This window comes from Elephas maximus, chromosome 22, assembly GCF_024166365.1.
Source record: "Elephas maximus indicus isolate mEleMax1 chromosome 22, mEleMax1 primary haplotype, whole genome shotgun sequence".
In the NCBI taxonomy this organism is placed as follows: domain Eukaryota; kingdom Metazoa; phylum Chordata; class Mammalia; order Proboscidea; family Elephantidae; genus Elephas; species Elephas maximus.
The window spans coordinates 5871981-5894100 of NC_064840.1; the positions used below are offsets into that span (position 1 = coordinate 5871981).

General features: G+C 50.5%; 1 long non-coding RNA gene across 1 annotated transcript; it reads right to left on the reverse strand.

The window, feature by feature from the left end:
• Positions 1-3144: 3144 nt before the first annotated feature.
• LOC126066021 (uncharacterized) lies at positions 3145-19968 on the reverse strand. The gene is made up of 3 exons (XR_007514988.1): positions 19690-19968; positions 18042-18402; positions 3145-3277 (listed from the first exon to the last, which is right to left on the reverse strand). It is a non-coding gene; the product is annotated as an uncharacterized LOC126066021 (long non-coding RNA).
• Positions 19969-22120: the final 2152 nt, after the last annotated feature.

Sequence of the window (22120 nt, forward strand, 5' to 3'; positions counted from 1 at the left end):
GCACAGAGAGGAAGAGGGAACCAGGCCCGATGATGTCGTCTTAAGGCCTGGATCCAGCTATGCCTGAAGCTGAACCGATTCCTGGAATTTTAGTTACCTGGGCCAGTAGATGTCCTTCTTTGCTTCAGCCAGTTTGATTTGCACTGGCTTGCGAGAAAGATTACTGACATTATCATTTCTTCTTCTTTTTTTTTTCTTTCATTTTAAGCAAGCTACAGCTCTGTTTCTGGCATTCTCAGGGATTTTTAAAAGTTCAGCGAGAATGCTGAGCCAGCAGCAGATGGGAGAGCACCGAACCAGCTTCTGCCTCTGATCCTTTGGGTCAGCATTCTCTCTGCAGAGCCAAGACGAAGTGCCAGGGAAGGGCGGGACTGCCTAGTGCCCATTCCAGCAGGTGGTGGATGTGGCACAGTGAAGATGAATATTGTTTGCCTCTGGCCTGGTGTCAGACACCCCAGGGGAAGAGGCAGGGAGCCTGGTGGTTAGAACCCTGGCTCTGGAGTCAGACGGACATCACCTCTGCTTCTTGTTAGCTGTATGATCCTGGGTTACCTGCATCACTTTGCCCATGCCTCAGTTTCTGCATCTGCAAAAGGGGCTCAGGTGGGAAAGAAAGGAGATAATACATAGCGTCTGGCTTGTGGCGAGCCTCAGAGAGGCAGTGGAGTGTAGGGGCTAAGAGCACAAGGCTCTGGGCGTCAATTCTGGTGCTGACGCTTCTTAGCTGTTTAACTTTGGGTGTACTACTTCACTTCTCTGTGCCTCAGTTTTGTCATCTGGAAAATGGGAATGATAACATTTCTTCCCTCTAGGTTTGTCATGGTGACTAAACGATTGCATCTGGACTAAACCACTTAGAACAGCGCCAGGCTCATGGTATTCCCCGGCCTCTATTATTACCCAAAGACAGTGTTACTGTTGGCAGCATTTTCCTCACTCATACTATAGGCAATTCTCTCTAAAATCTCAAGATAGTCCCTCTTTCTGTAAGTTCGCCAAATCTCATTTCCTCTTCCTTCCAATCTTACAGATATGCCACCTTTCCCAGCCTCCTTGGCTCTTAGATATGGCTATTCAACCCAGCTCCAGCCAACGGAATGTGAGACAGAGTGAGGGTGACCAGCTCGTCCAGGTTTGCCTCTTGCCAGCATTAGCTCTGAGGCTGCGCATCTTGGAAAACCTCCGAGCCCCTGCCGATACGAGTCACTTTCATGGTCTGCTCACCATTTTCAGGTCCTAGGAGCCCCTGGGTGGCGTGAATCGTTTACTGCGGGATTACTAACCAAAAGGTTAGTGGTTTGAACCCACCCAGAGATGCCTTGGAAGATGGCCTGGTGGTCTGCTCCCGAAAGGTCACAGCCTTGAAGACCCTATGGAGTAGTTCTACTCTGCGCACACGGGGTTGCCGTGAGTCAGAATCAACTTGATGACAACTAGCAACAACAACGAGCCTTCTCACTGTGATTGCCTTTGCCAGGGATTGGCAAATGACAGTCGGCAGGTCAAATTTGTCACCACCTGCTTTTTTAAATATAGTTGTACTGGCACACGGACATTCTCGTTTGTTTACATACTGCCTATGGCTGCTTTCCAGTTGCAACGGCAGAGTTGAGTACTTAGGACGGAAACCGTATGACCTGAGAAGCCTAAAATATTAACTATCTGGACCTTTACAAAGGAGCCCCGGTGGCGCAGTAGTTAAGTGCTTAGCAGCTGACTGAAAGGTCAGTAGTTTGAACCTACCAGCTACTCCAAGGGAGAAAGATGTGGGAGTCTGCTTCTGTAAAGATTGCAGTCTTGTTTCAGGGGACAACTTAGTCAACTGGCATTACATAGTTCACAAAGATAATGTTCTACATCCGAGTTTGGTGAGCAGCATCTGAGGCCTTAAAAGCTTGTGAGCAGCCATCTAAGATACAACTACTGGTTTCTACTCATAGGGAGCAAAAGAGAATGAAGGACACCAAAGGCTCGAAGAAGAAACTAGTCCATGGTATCAGCCCACACGAACCACAACCTCCTCTTCTAACCTGAGACCGGAAGAACTAGATGGTGCCCAGCTACCACTAACAACCATTCTGACCAGGGACACCATAGAAGGTCCTGGGTAGAGTGGGAGAAAGATGTAGAACAAAATTCAGATTCCTAAAAAAGGCCAAAACTGCTGGACTGATAGAGACTAGAGGAACCCCTGAGACTAAATAGCTTCAATTCCAAGCTCAATAGCCTTTGAACTTGGAATCGAAGCTGTTTCTGCAGATCGCCTTTCAGCCAAGTAATAAATCGGCTTATAAAATAAACAGTATCACCTGTAAGTAATGTGCTCCCTTAAACAATTAACTGTATGAGGACCAAATGGTCAACAGTTACCCAAAGGCAAAGATGAGGAGGCAAGGAGGAGAAGGGAAGCTTGATAAATGGAAACAGAACAAACAATGGAAATGAGAATGACACATTGTAAAAATTATAACCAAAGGCATGGAACAATCTGTATAAAAATTGTTAAAGTTGAACCTAATTTGCTGTGTAAACTTTCACCTAAAACACAATAAAATATTATTAAAAAAAAAAAATACAGCCTTGGAAATCCTATGGGGCTGTTCTCTGACCTGTAGGGTTGCTTGCTGTAAGTTGGAATAGACTCAACGGCAGTGGGTGGGTGGTGGCCCTTCACAAAAAAGGTTTCCTACCCTGAAGCCTTCTCCTGTGACCCTCTGTGCTGTTCCCCTGCTGATGAGCTGGAATGGAGATGACCCCCAAGGTGGCCCTGGGAGCCATGTGTGAAGATGGGTACCTGAGTAACAGCTCAGAGGAAAACTGCCTGCTGAGCCCTTAAGGGGGAAGGGGTGTCACAGGGCGTGGATACAGGGAGGTGGGGGTCCTGGGGCCACCCTGGAGTCTGCCTGCCCCTCAGTGTGCTTAGTTACTTTTAGGGGTTGTCTTAGGCTGGGTTCTCTAGAGAAGCAAAACCAGTAAAGCATATAAACATATATAGGGAGAGAGATTTATATCAAGGAAATGGCTCACGTGATTGTAGAGGATGGAATGTCTGAAGTCCTTGGATCAGGATAGAGGCTTCTTGTGATTCACGTAGCCGCAGGGGCTGGCAAACCCAAGATCAGCACATTAGAGAGCAGGGCTCTTGTTCACAGGCTGTGAAGATCAACAAATCCCAAGATGAGCAGGCAAGACCACAAGGCTTCCCCTGATTCATGTAGCTGCAGGGGCTGGTGAACCCAAGATGGGCAGGTCGGAGAGCAGGGCTCTTGCTCACAGGCTGTGAAGATTGAAAAATCCCAAGATCAGCACGTAAGCTGCTAGCTCAAGTCGCAAGAAGCAGAGGTCAGACAAACAGGAGGCAGCTGTAGGATCGAAAGCAGACAAAAGCCAGAATGTCCACTTACATTCGGATGTAGGCCACATGCCCAGAAAACTCCCTTGCAGCTGATTGGCTACTCACAGTAGATCCCATCATGGGTGCGATCACATATAAACACTGAGAATCATGGTCCAGCCAAGTTGACAAACAATCTTGACCATCATAGTCTGCCTCCTGTCAACTTGGCACCTGTACACATCTCCCCAAAACATACATAATCTCTGAATAAAGACAATTACAAAGATACTTGTGCCTAACATGATAAAACTAATGTGTACAACCGAAAACACACTAGCCCTGTTTACATCTTATATTTTATAAGTGAAGAAAACAAAAATATTTGATGCACATATACAAAGCAGAAATACTCATAACAGGGGTTGTCTAAGTAATAAAGTCAGCACTTCTGTGGGGCTTACTTTGTGCCAGGCAGTGTTCTGAGGACTTCGTGTGCATCAACTCACTAACCCTACATCAGTCAGGAGAGGTTAGGTTAGGCTTTGCTGCAATAACAATCAACCCCAACTCACTAACCCTACATCAGTCAGGAGAGGTTAGGTTTTGCTGCAATAACAGCCCCTCATCGGTTCACATCTTATCTGTTGTGAGTAGGCCTGGAGGGGGGGTCATGTGTTTCTGGCTCAGAGCAGCTGTCACCTGAAGTGAAGTGAATGGAAGGAAGCAGGTGAGTCGCACGCTCTGAAAGGAACACACAGCACACATTGCTTCCACCTGCATTTCCTCAGCCACACCTGAATTCTGTGGGAGGGGGCTGCAGTCCTACCTGTGCTGGGGAAGAGAATCGGGAAGCGATCAGGTTCAGGGAAACAACATCCCCGACTGTCACCATCACCAGATCTGTGATGAAGCAGGGATGATCACTGCCCACATTTTTCAGACAAGAAAAACAAGGCCCAGAGAGGTTAGCTGACTTGCTCAAAGACATACAGCTTTTAAGCAGCTAAGCAAAGCAGTCACCCTATAGCCTTACAACCTTCCCATTTCTAATTCATGCCAGGTGTGTTTTGTAGTCTACTCTGGGATGCATGCACACTGTCACACTCACACGCATATATATACTCACATGCACAGACACACACATTTACACTCACACTCATACACACAACTTAGGCACTCAGACATGCAAGTCATGCATACATACGCTCACACATGCACACACGTAAACACATACACACAAACACACTCACTCGTACATATACATACATGTTCAAACGCACACATACACACATGCACACACACACTCATATACTCACAGTTTCATGCACACTCACCCCCCACCTCAGCCACACAGTGGGGTGATGGTTTGGAACGTGTAGGCTGTGAGGCCCCATCGTCCTCCCCTTGTACCTTCTGTGGCTACGCTGAGATCACTGTGACTTCCTGTTACCTTGTAATAATTTATGGCAAATGTAATGTGCCCACCACTGTGTGAGCTCACCCCAATCGCTCTGTTGTCTGAGCCTCTACTGGGAGATGTCCTCGAGCCCTTGGTATCACTACTGGGTGATTGATGGCACCAGCCTCCCTGCGAATTGAGGCCGACCCAGTTGGAGGCTCGCCCTGCTCAGGAGAGACGGCAGAGAAGGCTCTGGTTGGTTTGCTTTGTCCCCAGAGGAGAGCGTGCCTGAGGAGGGAAGATTTGCTGAGCTCCAAGCAGACAGTGCAGTTTATTTTCTGCTGGCGGATCCTCGGAGGGGAGGCTGGCTGGGCCATGATGGCTCCCGGGCCTCTTGACCTGAAGCATTTACAGTTGACCCCTGACCTGCTCCTCCCGCGTGCGCGGTCTCCCTCTCTGTAATGGCAGCCTCACCTTCCAGTCTGCAGGCCAGAAACCTCCGGGTCACCCCGATTCCGCTTTGTCTGGTGCCCTGCACCCGACGCATTAGAAAATTCTCTTGCTTTAAATCTTTAGAATAGATCCAGAATCTGACGGGTCTTTGCCCTCTCCACGGTGCCCCCAGATCCCAGCACCATCACCACGCACCTGGTCTCCCAGCTTCCACCCTGCTCCACCTGCTGTCCACACAGCTGCCCAAGGAGTCCTGCTAAAACCCAAGTCAAAGGAGGTCCCTCCTCTGCTCTAAAGCCTCCCATGGCTCCCAACTTCCTCAGAATAAAAACCAAAGTTTTCACTGTGCCCTGAAGCCCCAGGTGTTCTGGCCCCCATCCCCTGTCTGCCTTCATCTCTCACCATGGACCCCTTCGCTCACAGCATTGGCCACACTGGCCTCCTTGTTCCTCATTTGCCAGCACGTTCCAGCCTCCAGACCTTTGCGCTGGCCGTTCCCTCTTTGCCCAGTACTGCACGCTCACTCCCTTACCTCTTCCAGGTGACATGGTGTCCTCTCTGCAAAGTCTCTTCTGCGTTACTATTTACAGTCCCACCCCCAGCGTCCGCTGCTCTGCTCTGTTTCACCTTCCATCCTCAGTGCTTACCGGTATCTGACATGGTGTATGCATTTCTACCTAAATGCCGGTTTCCTTGTGGGCAGGCATTCTGTCTGTTTTGTTTCCGGCTGTATCCCCAGTGCTCGGCACATGGTAGGTGCTTGCTAAATATTTCCTAGATACATGCATTCAAACATGAGTTAAGCACCTACTGTGTGCCAGTCCCTGAGTAATGCAAACTTAATGTGCTCAGCTGCTAACCAAAAAATTGGAGGTTCGAGTCCATCCAGAGGCACCTTGGAAGAAAGGCCGGGTGATAAACTTCCAAAAAATCAGCCATTGAAAACGCTATGGAGCACAGTTCTACTCTGACACACATGAGCTCGCCATGAGTTGGAATCGACTTGATGGCAACTGGTGTTCTTATGGTGTGCCAGGCACTGTGAGGCCTCTGGGGTCACAGCAGAAAGCAAGCCTGAGGTACAGTCTGATGATGGAGTCGGAAGAAGGCAGACAGGCCAACAGCATTATGACTTCATGTGACTAGGGCTGGAATCAAAGAGCCAGAGAGAGGGCCTGAAGGGGGGCTCAGAGCTTGGGCTCCAGGGTGAGTCCAGGTCCTGGCCCCACACCCAATAACAGACCTGTGTGATGCTGGGCAAGTTGCCCAGACTCTCTGAGCCTCAGTTTACTCATCTGTAGAATGGGATGGCCATGGTATTTTCCTGCTCTGAGGGATTGCTGTGAGGGTTAATACAATGGGGCTCTGTAGAACACTTACGGCTATGCCTGTACATGGCAACGGCTAAGTAAGCGTTGTCAGGGGGTGCTTTTGAGTTGATTCCGACTCACAGCAACCCTGTGTGACAGAGTAGAACAGCCTCATAAGGTCTTCTAGGCTGTACTCTTTATGGGAGCAGATTGCCAGGTCTTTCTCCCAAGGAGCTGCTGGGTTTGCCATTGTTATGTATTTTAATTGGGTTTATCAGGAGGAGTAGGGAAAAGTGCCTCTGCCACACCTTTCCAGAAGCTGAGGTCCCGCCGTTGTTGTTTTAAAAGCAAATACATCTAAGAGTTGCTGTGTATTACAATTGACTAGTTGATGTAGTGTTAGGTTCTTTCAATATCCAAGTCAACACCTATTAGTTTAACTTTGCCATTTATTGTCTTCTATTTTGCGGACGATGTATTCTCTGTTTAAGGTCTCAGACACTGTCACAAGCCCTCTCACTGGAGGTCCCTGATTGCTGTGCCCATAGGGTCGGCGGCTACAAAGACCTGGGGGTTGGTGCTCACAGCATCTCACCTACACCAGGGTCTCCCCAGCCTGGTCTCCTCTTGCTCTTGAAGTCCCAGTCTCACAGCTTCTTTCCCTCCACACATCTCCCATTTCAGGGCTGTAATGGTTAAGGTCGTGTGTCAACTTGGCTAGGCCACGATTCTCAGTGGTTTGGCAGTTATGATGTAATTTGGCAGTTATATAGTGATGTTGTTTGGCAGTTATGTAATGATGTGGTTATTCTCCATTTTGTGATACAGTCGCCTCCATGATGTGATCTGATGTAATCAGCCAAGCAGTTGTAAGGGGAGTTTCCTTGAGGATGTGGCCTGTCTCAAATATATATATGGACGTCCTGGCAGAGCTCTCTGGCTTTGGCTCAGTTTTGATCCAGCTTGCCATCATCTGACCTCCAGTTCTTAGGACTTGCCTTGAGCCAGTGACCTGCCATATTGCCTGCCTATCTTAGGATTCGTCAGCCTCTGCAGCCTGTAAGCCAGCAGCCTGCCATCTGACTTGCCAATGTTGGGTTCGTCAGCCCCTGCAGCTACGTGAGTCAGGAGAAGCCTTCAGCCTGATGCCTGACCCATGGACTTGGGACTTGCTAGCCTCTATAGCCATGTGAGCCACTGAGCCATTTCCTTGAGTTAAATCTTTCTCTCTCCCCATATAATACCAAAAAACCAAACCCGTTGCCAACTCATAGCAACCTTATAGGACAGAGTAGAACTGCCCCATAGAGTTTCCAGGAAGCGCCTGGTGGATTTGAACTGCTGGCCTTTTGGTTAGCAGCCATAGCACTTAACCAGTACACCACCAGGGTTTCCATATGTATATATGTTTTACTGCTTTTGCTTCTCTAGAGAATCCAGCCTAAGACAAGGGCCTTTGTACCTGCTGAGCCCTCTGCCCAGAATGCTTTTCCCTTTGTTCTTCAGGAGAACATAATCATGCATCTTTCAGACTTCAGGTCTGTCATCATCTCCTGGGAGAAGCTGTCCCCCACGCCCCAAGACTAGGTAAGATCCCCAGTCATGGGTGCCCCTAGCGCAAGCACTTTTTGTTCAGCGCACTTGCTACGGGTGACACTCATGTACGTGATGTATTGCTGCATCTCCTTCCCCCGCTGCCCAGCTGTGAGGTCCACGAGGATGGTGACGTGTCTGGCTTTGTTCATAGTCCTTTCTCCAGCACTGGGCCCACAGCATGGGCAGGTGCTCAGTAGTATTTGTAGAGTGTGTGACCCAGGGGCCCACACTTGGTGTCTGATCAGTGACAGCTGCTGAAAGCCAGTGGAGTCCCTGGGTGACGTAAACGGTTAACGCTCTTGGATGTTCACTGAAAGGTTGGAGGTTTGAGTTCACCCAGAGGCTCCTCAGAAGAAGGGCCTGGTGACCTTCCAGAACATCTCAGCCGTTGACTACCCTGCGGAGCACAGTTGTGCCCTGACCCACACGGGGCCTCCGTGAGTCAGAGTCAACTCAACAGCAACCGGTGGTTGGAAGTAACCAGTTACAAATGGTGGGTGTGCTGTGTTGCAGTATCAGCTTCCATTCTTCACCCTTCTCTGTTTACACAGCCTTTCTAGTTCCTTCTGCTGAAGAGGTGGCGTTTACTTCCCTGCTACTTGACTTTTGCTTAAGCCGATAGCATGAGGCAGAGGTGACCGTGCGGCAGCTCTGAGGTTAGGCCTCAAGGGACCTTGTTTGATTTTGCTTGTTCTTTGCTCCTGTGCCATCACTGCGTGAACAACATGCCGAGTAGCCCACTGCTCCCAGAATGAGGAGGAGAGGTGCGCTGCGCCGAGCCGCCCTCACTGAGTGCCTCCGGCCGAGCCTGGCCCGTCAGCCGACCTGCAGTTACACAGGTGAGTCCATCTGAGGTCAGCAGAGTCCACTAGGCAAGCCGGCCCAGACCAGCCCACCCCAGGCCAACCCTCAGACCCCTGAGCTAACTGAATGCTCACTGCTTTATGCCACTGAGGTTCTGTGGTGGTTTGTTAGAGCAGGTGTTGGCATATTTGTTGAATATTTGAACATACAACCAGACGGCACCCAAATGCACCCAGCACTGTGCCTGGCACGTTGTAGGTTCTCAGTATACAGGTGGTCCCTCTCCCCACTTCCTCTCTCAACCACAGTAGCAGTAGGTCAGAGAGGCCAGTATCTGGGACTTCTTAACAACTTTATGTGTTGGAATCCACTTGAGGGTAATGGGTAGCAACTTTCAGGAGTCCCTGGGTGCCGCAGATGGTTAGGCGCTGGACCACTAACCAAATTGTTTTACACAATTATTTGCATCCATATAATGACATTAGACTTTCTCTTTTGGCTCTGACTCATGGCAACCTCACTTCCTTTGGACATGTTATCAGGAGGGACCAGTCCCTGGAGAAGGACATCATGCTTGGTAAAGTAGAGGGTCAGCAAAAAAGAGGAAAGACCCTCAGTGAGATGAATTGACACAGTGGCTGCACCGACGGACTCAAACGTAGCAAGGACTGTGAAGACGGCGCAGGACCGGGCAGCGTTTCATTCTGTTGTGCAGAGGGTCGCTGTGAGTCAGAACCAGCTCGAGGGTACCTAACATCAGTAACTAGAATGACAGCAGAGGAGCCAGGTGACCCAGGCAGTCTGTGATCTGCTGCTAGCCCAAGATTGGCTGCTCAAACTCATCCAGAGGCACCTTGGGAGTAAGTCCTGGCAATCTGCTTCTGAGAGGTCACAGCCCGAAAACCCTAGGGATGAGTTCTGCTCTGCACACACGGGGTCGCCAGGAGCCAGAACCAGCTCGGCGGCAACTAAGAACGGTAACGGCAGCCTTCAGCCCACCCACAGGCACCCCCAAACCCACCAGCCAGTCCTCGGTCAAAACCTTCAGCCCGCCCACAGGCACCCCCAAACCCACCAGCCAGTCCTCGGTCAAAACCTTCAGCCCGCCCACAGGCACCCCCAAACCCACCAGCCAGTCCTCGGTCAAAACCTTCAGCCCCCCCACAGGCACCCCCAAACCCACCAGCCAGCCCTCGGTCAGCGGGACCTGAGGATCTCTCTCCCGTTCTGCTCCGACAGAGAACCCTGTCTGCAGGTGATGAGGAACCCTGGGTCCGACAGTGAAGCCACTCTGCACCAGCCAAGGGTGCCTGCCTTTCGCCGCTGTAAAAAGACTGGATTTTTCTCTTCATCCTGCTCAGCTCCTGTTATTTACTATAAATAATCAAATAAGATCTTCTTCCTCCTCCCTTCCTACCCCTTTCCACATGCAAAAGCCATAATTATTTCAACTCAGCATCCCTGTCACCAGTCCTTTGGAAAGGAGACACAATTAGCAGTGTCTGGGGAGCCAATATTTCATGTTTGTACACAGTGATTATTTCAGCGAAGCAGGTGGAACATTCAGCCTGGAGGTGTGTGTGTCTGACACACCTCTGCTCACTCGCCACTCCGCACCCCAAGCTGGCCCTCTAATTCCCTCTCATCTCCCCTGTGCGCCCCACGCCCAGGGGCCTCCAGGCAGTAGGCCCTGGCTGCGTGCCGGCCAAGGTCGAAGTGGCCGGCTCCGTGAGGCCAGAGTCCCCAGGCAGGCGGGACTGATCTAGTCAATGAGACACGGTTCACTGCAGGGCAGTGAGGCCCACAGGGCAGAGGCGAGGGGCAGGAATGTCTCTGGGGCCTGCTATTCCGGGTGGTTCCTGGCCATTAGTTCTCAAACTGGATTTTCCACTGGCTCCCGAAGAACTTTTGGCAGCCTGGGGGCAAGGAACGATGTGCCACCTCTTCACTTAAACCCCAGGTCAGGCCTGCCATGCAGAAAGAAAGGCACAGGAGGCAGGCCCTCACGCCTGTGTCCCCGTATGGCCCTTGCGCCCTCGCCTGCATAACTTCAGCCAAGGCACATCACTTCTCTGCCTCTCAGTCCATCTTTGAAACAAGTGATTCCAACACTGCTGATGCCTGGGGCTCATAGGGGGCAGTGGTGTCCCGGGGTAGAATTCCTACCTTCCATGTGAGAGACACGGGTTCAATTCCCGGCCAGTGCACCTCATGGGCAGCCACCACTTGTTTGTCAGTGGAGGCTTGGGTGTTGCTGTGATGCTGAAGAGATTTCAGTGAATCTTCCAGACCAAGATGGACGAGGAAGAAAGGCCTGGAGATCTACTTCTGAAAGTCGGGCGGGCGGTGTTCCGTTCTGTTGTTCATGAGGTCACCGTGAGTCACAGGCTGGGTCAGTGGCAGCTAACGATAACCAGGACTTGTGTTCAGGTTTCAGCTGAACTTACTTTACACTGCAGCCCTCTTGACTTGAAATCAAGTTCCTCAGAAGGAGAGCCTGAAAGCCAGCTTGTAGAGGGCGAAAGAGGGAAGCAGGCAAAAAACAAAACAAAAAACCTTGTCCTGGAACCAATTCCAACTCTAGGGAACCTATAGGACAGGGTAGAATTGCCCTGCAGAGTTTCCAAGGCTGTAATCTTTACGGGAGCAGATCTCCAGGTCTTTATCTTGTAGAACCTGGTCCCATGGCGGCTCTGGAGCGATACCAGTACCAGGGTTAGGTCCATCTTAGGCCAAGTGGGGTTGGGCCCCTCGTTAGTCATTCATTGCATGGTTGGCCCCTCACATCCCAAGTGGGGCACTGCCTGTTTGGACCAAGACAGGTCCTCTCGTCACCCACAGCCGACACTCTCAGCAGTTGAGGTGCCTGGTGGGCACCAAGAACACCCACTGCACCTCCCCACCCATCCCTACTTCTCCCTTCCTATTTGTTTTTCTCCCTTTTTTTTTTATTGTGGTAAAATACCTATAACAGGAAATTTGCCATTTTAACCATTTTTAAGAGCAACCACCACCTCTAGCCAAAGGTGGAAACAACCCAAATTTCATCAATAAAATTGATTAAAATTTTTGTACAATTCAGCGGCATTAATGACACTCACTATGTTGTGTAACCATCACCACTATCTAGTTCCAGAACATTCTCATCACCCCAGAGAGAAACTGTGTGTGCCTTCAGCAATAACCCCCCAGCCCCCAGCCCCGACCCCTGGTAGTTCTGGCCTACTCGTGTCTCCACAAATGTGCCCATTAGATATTGCACATAATTGGAACCGTGCAGTATTTGACCTTTGGTGACTGGCTTCTTTCACGTAGCTTCATGTTTTCGAAGTCAGCTATGTTGTAACATGTTTCAGAATTTCATTTCTCTTTATGGATGAGTGGTGTTTCACTGTACGCATCCCAGAACCCAGTGCCATCGAGTCGACTCTGACTCACAGCGACCCTATAGGACAGAGTAGAACTGCCTCATAGAGTTTCCAAGGAGCGCCTGGTGGATTCGAACTGCTGACCCCTTGGTTAGCAGTTTGTGTGCATAGACTACTTTTTATTCGTTCATTCATTGACGGACCCTTGGGTTGTGTCCACCAGCTATTGTAAATAATGGCACTTGGAGCACTGGTGTACAGGTATCTGTTTGAGTCTTTGTTTCCAGTTCTTTATGGTGTATCCCTAGGAGTGGAATTGCTGAGTCCTGTGGTAATTCTATGCTGAATTGGTGGAGAAACTGCCAAACTGTTTTCCACAGTGACTGTGTCATTTTACATTGCCATTAGCCGTGTTCGAGGGTTCCACTTTCTCTACATCCTTGCAACACTTGTTTTTGTTTTTTAAAAATTATGGCTACCCTACTGGGGGTAAAGTGGTGTCTCACTGTGGTTTTGATTTGCCAGAGCGGGCCCGGGAGATGCAGTTTGTAGGACCAGCCTCCTGGTGCACAGAGCTAGGCAGAGAATGGACGCAGGGGCAGAGAATGTCCAGTACAGATGCTGATAATATGTGGTAATTAGATTTTTCTCTTATTGAGGTAAAATTCACATAACACAAAACTAAGTATTTTTAAATGAATAATTCAGTGTCATTCGGTGCATCGCAATGTTGGCTATCTACCACCTTTATCTAGTTCCAGAACATTCTCATCAGCCCAAAAGGAAACCCCGCACCCATTAGCAGTCATTCCCCATCCCTCGCTCACCCAGCCCCTGGCGACCACCAGCCTACTTTCTCTCTATGCATTTGCTACTCCGGATATTTTATGTAAGTGGGATCAAGCGATAAGTGCTCTTCCGTTTGTGTGTGTGTGTGTTTTCACTCAGCATGCCGTTTTCCAGGCTGATGCACACTGTGACATGTTATCAGAACCTCATCTGTGTTTGTGGCTGAATAATACTCCGTCGTATGGATAGAGCACGTTTTGTTGAGGGAACTTGGGCTATCTCCACCTGGGCACCGTGAGTGGTGCTGTCTTGAGCACATGTGGACACCTACTTGAGTCCCTGTTTTCAGCCCTTTGGAGTCTGTGCCGAGGAGTGGACTTGCTGGGTCGATGATGAAATTTTGAAACACTTGGTGATGCCCTGAAGACCTGGCCCACGGCAAGTGCCCTGTGAGGTAGGGGCAGAGGGGCAAGAAGGGGAGCCTCATTTCACAGATGAGCAAATCAAGGCCTAGGAGGCTCTGGGCGGCAGTGGAGCTGGTTTCAGAGGGCCCTGAAAGCAGAGAAAAGCCCCAGCTCTTGGCCTGCAACTCCATGTTTGAAATCTGTCCATCGCCCATGCTGATCGATCACCTGGACATGTCCCCTGTGCCCGGCCTCCCACGCGAAGCTGGTCGGGGATTATCCAATCGGGGAAGGCTCCGGCCTGCTGAGTCTCCTCCGACCCAGGCACCAGCGTCTCATCCATCAACTCGGGTTATTCCTCCAACTGGGCTGGGTAATGCGATTACGAGGGAGACGTTTTCCCGGGCCCATTTGTAATGTCTTTACAGGCACTTTCATGTGAACTCATGTCAGATTCTCTGTCTCACACCGTGGCTTCCACTCCTGCCATGGCACCCCATGGATGACTGTGTGGAACCCCTGGGCTGTCTGTTCTCACAGGGTGTGTTCCCCTGCACACATGGGTCCCTCTCTCAGGAAGCCACAGAGGTGGAGCCAATGGCCTGGGTTCACATCCTAGCTCTGCCATTTATCAGCTGTGCAACTGCCCACTTCTTATTTACCCTCTCTGTGCCTCAGTTTTCCCATCTGTAAATTGGGGATAATCACAGTAACTACCTGTTACAGATTGAATTGTGTTCCCCAAAAATAATGGGTCTTATACCCTAAACCGTGTATCTGTGGCTGTAATCCCGTTTGGAAATGGGTTTTCTTTGTTAATGAGACAGTGTTAATGTAGGGTGTGTCTTGAGCCAATCTCTTGAGGTATAGAAGGAGCAGATTAAGCAAGCAGAAATGGGGGAGATTGATGCCATTCTCCGTGAATATCACCAAAGAGCCAAGGAATAAACCAAAACCAAACCTAAAACTGGTTCCCGTCGAGTCGATTCCGACTCATAGCGACCCTATAGGACAGAGTAGAACTGCCCCATGGAGTTTCCAAGGGGTGCCTGGTGGATTTGAACTGCTGACCTTTTGGTTAGCAGCCGTAGCTCTTAACCACTACTCCACCAGGGTTGCTGGCCAAGGAACAGAAACTGAAAAGAGACAAGGACCTTCCCCAGTGCCAAGAGAAAGCATTCCCCTAGAGCCAGCGCCCTGAATTCAGACTCCGAAATTGTGAGAAAATAAATTTCTGTTAAGGCCGCGCACTCATGGTACTGCCGTTACAGCGGCACTAGGTGACAAATACACTACCTCAGGGTTACTATGTGTCCAGCATGTGACATGCTTAGAGTAGACCTGGCACAGGGCAGGCATTACAGGGCGTTCACTACTACCGTGAATACACTGGAGAAATAGAAACCCCTCTTGTTTAAGCAGCTGTTTTGAGGGACCTGTTACATGAAGCCAAATGAAACCCTGACTGTGCAGCTACGAAGTGTAGTGAACCTCAGAGTGCTGAGGCTTAGCCCCAACCCTGCCCCCTTCCCAGGGATCCTTCTCCAGTCCCCTTGGTACCCTACCCAGGACCCCCCCACATCTGCATTCAGCTGTGGGACCTTGGCCTGGGGAGGGGCAGGCAGGCAGTGAAACAGAGGAGGCTGCTCCAGTCCTGGCTCCCCAGCAAGGAGAGCTTAATCAGCAGAACTCTTTGTCTTCCTCTCCTTCTTCCCAAAGTGCTGTCAGAAGAGCTTCAGAGCCTGGAGGGTTCTCGAACGTGAGAGGTTTCTGGAACAGGACAGGGCTCAGAGAGGGGCAGGGGCTGGGCCAGGGTCACACAGCGAGTACCTGGGACACCCAGGAACAGCGCCCAACAGGGCCCAGCAGGTGAGGAGTGAGGTGGGCCAGGTGGAGATGGTAGCACACTGGGATGCTCAAGGCTTGTCCAGAGAGAGTGACTGGATTGTGCCCACATGGGGGACACAAGCCCTGCGTGACCAGGCCAGGCCAACTGAGTTTTCAAGAGAAGCTAAAATCCACATTTGTAAGGGACATCCTTTACTGATTCGATGTTCTGGAAAACCCACTGCAGGCCAAGCAGAGTGGTGCTTGCTGAGGATAAGGTCTCCATTCAGATATCGTGATGCCAATGTGGACACAGCCCAGAGGGTAAAGGCAGACTGTATCTCCTTGCAGGGTGAGCACCTGGGCTTCTCTTGGCCTCCAAGTGCTGAGATGAAACTTCATGGCCTGCACTACACTAGTGTTCCCTCCAAAACCCCCTTTCAGCCAAGGGGTCTTTGGTATCCCTGAGGGGTCTGTAGCAGCCCTGCCATGCACAAAATACAGGTTGTGCACTGCACAAAGGTGCCTACCCATCAGTAGGGTTCAGCATCTTGGCTAGGCAATGAGAACTGTACTTGGATTTGGAGTGGGCCCAGTGGTAAAAAGGTTTCTAAGCCAACAAAGTAAAAACTTGCCACCAGGTCAGAAGACTCTGCTTGAGAGTGAAGTCTACACAGAAGAAAACAAGTTAAGACATAGAGAGACCAACTCCTGATGACCTTGAGCACCTGGATCCAGCCATACCTGAAGCTGGTTTATGTCCTAAACTCTTCGTATTCTGAGATTATAAATCCCCGTTTGAGTGGGTACTCATCAAACACTGAATTGAGTTTGTAGTTCTTGCTACCAGGAGTCTTGACTAGTACTCTCTTCTCCAATTTTGAACCGCCAGCCCAGTACCCCAGAATTAATGCACTATTTTGTGTGTGGGCACCGAGCTCAAGTCTGTCTCACTTGCTCTTCTTTCTTTTCCCTCTCCCCTGCCAGCTATGCTATTGGGTGATACATGCTAATGTATATTTAACAGTGGCTCAAAATCAAATTAATTTAGATTGGTTAATAAACTGTAACATCCGTTTCTAAATCGAGCTACATTTTCCTCTTGAGCAACTAAATTCATGCCTGTTGGTTTAATTTGTTGCTATTGTAATCTTTTAACGCTGATGAAATTATGGAAAGGTTTCTAGTGAAATTATCCAGATTTGATTAGGGTTGAGCATATTAATATTTTTCCTTCCCAGTAGTCTTTGGAGATAGATTGGCTTAAAGTCCACAGGTTCCATGTGCTATGAGGGGCTGGGAGCGTGATCTCAGAAAGCAGACTCATTCTGTCCCTCTTCACATAATCCTCCTTTTGGTGTGCATTTATTGAACACCAACTGTATGCCCCAGCCCTGTGCTAAGTACTGAAGACACTGGATGAGTAAGACACGCCGTCTGCCATAAGGAATTTGCGACCTTGTGGGGGATGAAACAGAGCAACGATGACCAAGGAGTTGAGAAGTGTGTCTTAGCTTGGGTTCCCTGAGAACAAACCCTGCAAGACTTGTACATTCACGCTTGCGAAAGCTGGAAACTTTATAAGATGGAAACCTGTCTGTGAATGAAAGCTCAAATATTTTCCACTAATAGAGAGTGGTAGAATAGTGGAAAGAATGCCCCCGTCAAAGGCGGAAAACTTATGAGACTGGAAAAATAAGGCAGTCGCGTTGAGATCCAGCTCTCACAGGTTTCCCTGTATTCGGGAAGATGTCCCAGGAAGCAGCTAGGGGTGGGAGAAAGAGACTGGCAAGGGAGGGAAGATACACCAGCATGTTAGCAAGCAGGCCACCACTGTGGGCAACTGGGCTCACTTCTGCTGGGGCCTCTGGAAGACTCTGTAGGAACGTCTCAGAGTTGCCCCACACCCCCAGGGCATGTTTTTTCATCAAGCCCCCTCCCATGGGATGACCACTCCCCACGCTCCTACACCAGAGAAGTCATAGATGCTGGCAAAGAAAGCCAGCAGACTGAATAGGAAGAGGGCTGCCAGGCAATGGGCAGGGCATGAAGTAGAGGCCTGCCAATACTATCACAGGAGGGAGGTCCAGCTAGCCTAGAGGGCTTCCTGGAGGACCTGTCGTTTGAAAGTATGGGGGGAATGGTGCCTTCTATCTCCTTTGTCCTGGTCCAGCCCAGCCTAGGGGCTGCACACAGCATTGTCACCAAGCAACCCTGTGGTGTCTGCAGGACCCACCACTGAGAGTTGATTTCTTTGAGGCGAAGGCTTGGGCCCTCCTGGAGTTTCCTATTCCAGGCTCTAAGAGTTTTGGCAAGTCCATTGTGGGTGAACCCCCAGGGACACCCTAGGACCCACATGCCCATCTTGGTGCGCTCTGTTGGCTTTTCTGCTCTCAGCTTCCTTTTCCACTGCTCTCCACCTAGTTCCCAATGAGCCAGGCAACCATCTCATTTCCTTTGTGCTCTCTTGATAGGATAGGGTTAGGATGTTCTCCACTCACTCCTCTCAGGCAACAAGCAGCTGCCAAACCCCAAATAAAGTGACCTTGGGTGGCCAGTTGGCACCAAGTGTCAGTGGCAGGAAGGGTTGACAGGTTCTCTGGCCCTGGCTCTGGTTCTGTCTTAGGGATATTAACATTCTTTCTGGAAAGTCTGTGTGTGGAAGGGGTTCTGGGGTTCTTTGTGACAGCTGTTGTGAGGGGATATTTGGGAACACTGAAGGTCGTCTCACACTTGGCCTGAAAAGGGACTCACCTCCAGTCACAGTGGACCCTTTGCTGTCTTGGTCGTTGGTGCCAGGCATACAGAGGCATTCAAATGCAAATCAGTTTGACCCTGAGTTTGAGCCTGAAGAATCTCCTGCTGACAGACAGCACGTCTCCAGTACCCCATACAGGGCCTGGTGGCGCAAATGGTTAAGTGCTTGACTTCTAGCCGAAAGGTTGGCGGTTCGAACCCACTCAGAGGTGCCTCAGAAGATCTGTTTTTGAAAGGTCAGAGCCTTGAAAACCCTACGGAGCGCAGTTCTCCTTTGCACACGTGTAGTCACATGAGTCAGAATTAACTGGACAGCAAGTGACAACAGCAACCAGTGTTTCATGGCGACTGGAACAGGCTGAGAAAAAGAGAGGGAGCAGGGGTCACACAGGCAGGCAGGTTTCATGTCCCCTTCCCATCCTCCCTCCTGAGGTTACACTGCCCCTGCCTGCTAACTCCATTTGTTCCGGAATGTTCCAGGCCTCGCCCCAAACAGCACATAATCACAGAGGAATCTGAAGTGTGTTTCCAGGTTCCCCCTTTCAGGAAAGAGTGGGTTGGGACAGAGCCTGGATGCTCAGATGGGGGTTGGAGGATGTCAGGCACAGAGAGGCCCCATGGGGTCCCCCAACCCCAATTTCCAGCCAGTCTGGGGTGGGGGTGGGGAGGAGGTAGCCTGAGCAGCCTGATTAACCCTCCCCTCACCAGCGTTTTGGTTGGTGATTCCTGGGCACAGAGCAGAGATAGCTAGAGGATGCTGCCCATATTTTACACCTGGGTGAGTGGTGTAATGATCACCCCTCATATTGGCAAAGTTTGTGCCAGCATGAGTGCCTTTCAGAGCCACAGATGGGCAGAGGGCGGTCCCACGGCAAAGCTTTTGCATATGCCCTTCCCGCTGCTGGCATGCCCTTCCTGCCTTCTCCCGTTCCTTTTACCCCACAAGCTTGGCCTTCAGGTCTCACAGGGAGCATCTCTCCTTTGGGGATACCTCCCCACTTCCTTGGAGTGTGCTCTCCCAGCTCTCAGACCCCTTTGTAGACTCCATCGCGCAGGTGACTCTAGAATTGTGGAATGACTTCCTAGCACCCAGCTCCCCTAGACTGCAGAGTCTGTGAGAGCAGGGGATCCGTGTGTCTAACCCACAGGTTGTTCACCGGTGGCCCCCAAATGTGTTCAGTTGAGCTTGCATAGAGTTTCAATTAAAAAAAAAATTGCCATCATTTTAAGCTTAGGAGATTTCATATTAAAAATTCGGGTTTGTGGTCTCGAGGAAGTCAGAATGGGGCCTCATTCCTACCTGACAATAGTTGGCTGAAATTGGCTTTTAAGCAGAGTGGGAGCACTCTAATTGACTTTGCCCCACTCCTCACCAGTCCCTATTGAGGCACACCTGGGCCCCTTCACCTGTTGGTGTTTCCTGCCTGATCCCTGTAGGGATATGAATGTTCAACCCCTTGTCTGTCCTTCTTTGTGTCCCTGGAACATAGTAGGCCCTTTACATTTAGTCAGTCCTTACAACAACCTGTGAGGACACATCCTTCCATTCTCAAGATGAGAAAACTGAGGTTCAGAGAGGCTAAGTACACTTCCCCAGATCACACAGCCAGTGAGTGGCAGAGCCGGGATTTGAACCACCACCTACCTGGCTCTTGAACCTGGACTCCCTCCATACCAACCCACGCTGGCACCAACCAGGGCAGAGGAAGCCTCTTAAAATTCCACCGAAGTCCTCGTCAGAACTCCCGCTTGGTCCATTTAACGCAGAATTGAAAACTCAGCTGCCTATGGGGCCACCTGGTACATAAACAAGAGGATGGGGTTGGGGGAGCGGGGAACCTGGTGAGCATAGTCTGAGTCTGCTCGTCCCTGGCCCAGCGTGGCAGGCAGACAGGCGGCCTAGTATGGCGGAACTCCTGATGTCTCAAGAGAAGCCAGACATCTGGATTTGTGTGTGAAACAGCCCTGTCTTTAAGCGTTGGCCACAAATTCCAGGGTATACTAAAAGCCCTCAGTGGCCACATCGAGCACGTCAGCAGCTGAGCCTCCCCGCCCCATGTTGTCAGGGTGTGCCCTTGACTTTTAAGCTTGGCTCCATCTCTGGCCGCAGGAGCTCAGGGTATGCCTGGGAGGAGGGGCTCTTTGCTCACTGGACTCGGGGCGGGTGGTCAGAGCCCTGTCAGCTGGACTGAGGGCCCTTTATGGGGATATTAATGGGACCCAGGAGGCGTAGGTGCCACAGCCTCCAGCATCCAGATCCCCGACTACCCACCTGCCCAGACTATCTCTAGGCTCTTCGCTTTGGTTCTGGTTATTCACCCATTGATTTAAAAACTAGATTAGTTACCACTGTTTGTGTCCTGGGGCTGCTGTGAGACAGTCCCACTAACTGGGGGGCTTAAAACAGCAGACATGTATTCTCTCACATCTCTGGAGGCCAGAAGTCCAAATTAGGGTGTCAGGGGGCCATGTTCCCTCTGGAGGGTCTAGGGGAGGAGCCTTCCTTGTCTCTTCCAGCTTCTGGTGGTTACTGGCAATCCTGGGCTTGCAGCTGCGTCACACTAGTCTCTGCCCCTGTCGTCACATGGCTGTCGCCCCTGTGTGTGTCTGTGTCTCTCTCATGGCCTCTTGTGAGGACACCAGTCACTGGATTTAGGGCTCACCCATCCACCCAGATGCACCTCGGAAAACAGGCCTGGCCATCAGCTTCCAAAAGACCACACCCCTGAAAACCACGTGGCGCAGTTCTGCTCTGCACACGTGGGATCCCCAGGCGTCAGAATTGACTCAAAGGCAACTAACAACAGCTGCTCTGGTGTGGCGTCATCTTTAACTTAACTGATGACATCTGCAGAGACCCAGGTTCCAGATACGGTCACGGTCACAGGTGCAGGGGCTTAGGACACAATTCAACCTGTTAGAACCACTTACTACGTACCAGGCACCATGCGAAGCCCTGTGTAGCTTCCAAAATGAAACCAGAAATTACTCCTAGGGCCTGAAAGAGATGGGTCTCCCATCTTCTAGCACGTCAGCTCCATGAGGGCAGGGATATTGCCTGTCTTGTTCCTTGCTGTCCCTCCAGGGCCTAGAATAGAATCTGGCACAGAGTAGGTGCTTGGGAAATGTTTGATGAATGACTAAATGACAGTGTAGTAATAGCATCTTCCCATGGGTTTGCTGATGGGAATTCCACCGCAGGAGCTCCCTCCTCTGGGGTGAGCAATCTGAGATGCTGAGAGAGGCAGGGGTTGGCCAGTGTTTGCACAGCCACCCAGGGCGGGGCCTGGGGCAGAACCTGGGCCTTTCTGGCACCAGCCAAGGAACCAAACCCTCTTTTCCCTCTCTCCTTTCCAGCAGCAACGTGAGCCTTTTTACACGGAGGTTTTGGGAGCCTGCGGCTGACATCCAGTGAGTAAATAGTTGGGTAGGGAAACGAAGACCTCTTGTAAGAATGTCCGCTAAGTCCTGCTGGGCCATTCCTGGGAGACAGGCTTCTTGGAAAGGGGACTCACTTTTCCCTCAGAAGGGCCTCAAACTGAGGCTGCCGTGGAGCAGTGCCTTCTGGAAGGATGTTTCAACATTTATCAAATGTACCATAATTATGTCGCCAAGTAAAATGTTAGCACAGCGCTTCAAGGAACCCAACAAAAGAAAATGAGTTTTAGGGAAAAAATGTACACACACACGCACATGCACACACACCCTAAATTCCTGCCTCAGAACATAAGCTGGAAAGATTTTATCTGCTCTCGGAGGGAAAACTCAGGAGGTTGAATTTAAAACTTGGTCGGACTCCTGACTCCTCAACGGGGTGATTGTTTCATAGTCGGGGAGTGAGATAAGAAGAAAACGCGTTGGAGCCAGTGTTTGGTTTGGCTTCAGAAATTCAAGCCAGCCGTCTTCTGAGAGCTTTCGGGCCTCTTGTGTGGCTCAGACTGGTGTCTCCCTCGGCCAGAGACCAGATTTCCAATAACATTTATGCAACGGGAGACTTCCAAGGGAATGTGGGCAGTGATTGCACCTGGCACGCATGTACGGTGGAGCTGGGCCAAAGGACGTGGTTACCTGCCCTG